At 38.4% G+C, this 3946-nt stretch overlaps 1 non-coding gene across 1 annotated transcript; it reads left to right on the forward strand.

Annotated features, from left to right (window-relative positions):
* The first annotated feature begins 574 nt into the window (after positions 1 to 574).
* On the forward strand, positions 575 to 647 carry TRNAD-GUC (transfer RNA aspartic acid (anticodon GUC)). Its single transcript has one exon. It is a non-coding gene; the product is annotated as a tRNA-Asp (tRNA).
* The last annotated feature ends 3299 nt before the right edge of the window (positions 648 to 3946 follow it).

The following is a 3946-nucleotide window of genomic DNA, read 5'->3' on the forward strand; positions in this document are numbered from 1 at the left end:
TAAGGTTTCTGGTCTGAGTTATTGGAAGTACATAGTGAGTCTAGGAAAAAAGAGAGAAATTGGTTGTAGTATGCGGGAGAAGGACAGGAGTTCACTTTAGACATGTTAGGTTTGAGATGCCTGTTGTTGACTAAGCAGATATGAGTTTGGACTTTAGAGGAGAGATTAAAGCTTTAAAAAAAAAATCTATATGCTGCTGTTGACCTCAAATGTATATTTCAAAACAACAGTGAGGTACCACCTCACACCAGTCAGAATGGCCATCATTAAAAAGTCTACAAATAATAAATGCTGGAGAGGGTGTGGAGAAAAGGGAACCCTCTTACACTGCTGGTGGAAATGTAAATTGGGGCAGCCACTACAGAAAACAGTATGGAGTTTCCTCAAAAAACTAAAAATAGAGGTGCTATGTGATCCAGCAATCCCACTCCTGGGCATATAACCAGAGAAAACTATAATTTGAAAAGACACATGCACCCCAGTGTTCACAGCAGCACTATTTACAATAGCTAAGACATGGAAGCAACCTAAATGTCCATGGACAGATGGATAAAGATGATGTGGTATAGGGAATTCCCTGGTGGTCCAGTAGTTAGGACTCCACACTGTCACTGCTAAGGGCCCAGGTTCAATCCCTGGTTAGGGAACTAAGATCCTAAGACGCCACAAGTTTGCATGGCATGGCCAAAAAAAAAAAAAAAAAAAAAAGGAATATATGGTATATAAACATACACATATATACATATATATACACATATACATATATACATACATACACACATATACATACAATAAGATACTACTCAGCCATAAAAAAGAATGAAATAATGTCATTTGCAGCAACATGGATGGAGCTAGAGATTATCATACTAAGTGAAGTAAATCAGAAAGAGAAAGATAAATACCATATGATATCACTTGTATGTGGAATCTAAAATATCTCACAATGAACTTATTTACGAAACAGAAACAGACTCACGAACATAGAAAACAAACTTGTGGTTACCAAAAGGGAAAGGAGGGGAATAAATTAGGAGTTTGGGATTAGCAAATACAAACTACTATATATAAAACAGATAAACAACAAGGTCCTACTGTATAGCACAGGGAATTGCATTCAATATCCTGTGATAAACCATAATGGAAAAGAATATGAAAAAGACTATATATATATATATATTTCAATCACTTTGCTGTACACCAGAAACTAACACAATGTTGTAAATCAACTATACTTCAATTTTGAAAAAGTAATAATTGCATCTAATTACAAGGGAAAATTGAGCATTAATAATGTTTAAAGATGTTTAAAAATAACAATTAGCAATTACAAAGGAGAAATTTGGCAACGTTTAGAAAATGACTGAATGGAATAGACACAACATTTTTTGAAAGGTCAATTGTAGAATTACTAATTAATTTTGTTCTCATTTCTACCCATCTGAAGGAAGAGAGGCAGGCAGTCCTGAGGCCGGTCAGAGTTAACCACACTCTTCTAGGCAAAGGGTAACCAGTGCCTGGATTTGGGTGATGGCAGTGGGGATAGGAATGAAGGGACAGAGATCATAAAAGCTAGGAAGGAAGTGGATAAGACCTGGTGATTCATTAGCAATAAAGAACAATGGCAGAGAAAAGCCAAGGTGTGGTGTAATAGAAAAAATAACATTGGTTATACTCTTGGTTTTGCCATCATCCAGATGTGGATCCTCAAGACAGTCATTGTTCTTCTCATCCCTACAATGAATGGGTTGCTGTAACTTCTAAGATCCCTCCCAGATCTGATATTTTGAGGCTGGGTGACCAGAATAATAACAGTAATATGAACAGAGATCCCAGGGAGGAATTTCATCCAAAAGGCTAGGATTTAGATTCTGAGGCTGCCACTGTTGTGTGACCTTGAACAAATTACTTAACCCCGCTGGGCATCAGTTTCCGTTGTGAAAATGGGAATAGTAATAGTGCCTAAATCACAGAGCCATCCCACATAAACCTGAGGGGGAAGTGCCTGGCATATAATGTCTCAACAGAGCTGTGAAATTAATAACTGTGCCATCCATACTTAGAATTGATCACAACTATTGCTCTTGGTCCCAGCACTGGGTGTCTCTGGACACCAAGACTTTTGTCATCAAATTTGATGTTTATTATGTCTCCACCTAGTAATATGTTATGGCGGGAAGTATCGGGTGTTTATAGGAATATGACACGTAGGTACCTGGGACTTGGGCGGCTGAGTCATCAGACTGGAAGGCTTATAGCCTTCAGATGCTACTTCCTAAAGTGAATGCTAGTTGTCACGTCCACTCTTTCTAGTCCTGCACAGTCATGTCCTAATATTTGTCATAGGTATTACCCTAAAGCAACAGAACATAAAGATCTGAGTCATTTAGAAAAAAAATAAGTGTTGATCCAGCAGCTATAACCGTCAGAAACAAACCACCCTGAGAATGCCGGGTACCCATGCACCAGATGGAGAGAGTGTGCCTGACCTTCCAGGTCTCAGGAGCGTATGAAGTAAGAACAGGGGGAGATGGCGAATTTATACATACCCGCTGATTCCCTCCCTGCCCAAGCTTAGCCTCACCTGAATCTTACTATAAGGAAGGCAGTTCAAATAATGTCTGTCAACTGAAAAAAAAAAAAAACTTACAATTTGCCTAAGGCTGCAGGAGGAAAATCAAGTACAAGAGGGTCAAGTTTTGGAGGAGAAGGTACCAGTGAGAAAACAGTATTGGTACAAATGCCTTGATATTAAAATCATAGAAGACACCTAAATTTTTAAAATGCAGAGAAAATTTTGTTATTTTCATTTAAGATTCAATCTTCTGCATCTTGTAAAATTTGTTATTTCAGAGCCAACTTTCAATTTCAACTTACGTGAGGCTGTACACATCAGGCACTCTAAGCCGCTATCTCGAACAGGACTTAAGGGTGCTTTCCAGTCTCAGGTGCGGGTAATTATCTTGAAGTTCCCTCAACTTCACTTTAAAGACCACCAAAATTGCTAGTTTGGAAATTTATAATGTAAGGGAGAAATTGTAGTTAAATAATTCTTTCTTTGTTTCTCTCCCTAGTGGCAAAGATTATTTTTGTTTTATCTCTGTTTCTAAAATTGTTTTTATTGTTCTTAAAATTACGCACTGAATAGGCAGAGTGGTTGTATCACACTTGAGTGTCTCTCGTTAAAAAGGTTCATAAATGAAAAAAGTGACTCCGTGTCTTCCCAACCACCCAGAACACTAAATCCCGCTATCAGGCTCGGGAATGAAAACCCAACCATCACAAGCATGGCCCCTGTGGACCCTGAACACTTGCTCTTAGTAACTAACACACTGAAATTTCTTATTGGCTATCTTTTTCTCTACAAATGTTAGTAGAGATGATCTGTAGCTGTGATTGTTTTCTTTCCTGCTGGCAAGCAAAGCTGTTGAGAGGAGGTGAGGTGTTAGAGAGGCTGCTGATGTAGGAGCAGTTTGTTCTCCAGCTCAGCCATGTCAGTGGTGACCTCCAGCCCTTCAAGCAGTTTCTGAAGTGCTATTTCTTTTTTTTTTTTTAACATCTTTATTGGAGTATAATTGCTTTACAATGGTGTGTCAGTTTCTGCTTTATAACAAAGTGAATCAGCTATATGTATACATATGTTCCCATATCTCCTCCCTCTTGCGTCTCCCTCCCACCCTCCCTATCCCACCCCTCTAGGTGGTCGCAAAGCACCGAGGTGATCTCCCTGTGCTATGCGGCTGCTTCCCACTAGCTATCTATTTTACGTTTGGTAGTGTATATATGTCCATGCCACTCTCTCACTTTTTTTTTTTTTAATATATATTTTTTAAATGAAATATGGTTGATTTACAATATTGTGCCAATCTCTGCTGTACAGCACAGTGACTCAGTTATACACGTGTAGACATTCTTTTTTTTAATATTCTTTTCCATTATGGTTTGT

This window comes from Eschrichtius robustus, chromosome 9 (genome assembly GCF_028021215.1).
Source record: "Eschrichtius robustus isolate mEscRob2 chromosome 9, mEscRob2.pri, whole genome shotgun sequence".
Lineage (NCBI taxonomy): Eukaryota > Metazoa > Chordata > Mammalia > Artiodactyla > Eschrichtiidae > Eschrichtius > Eschrichtius robustus.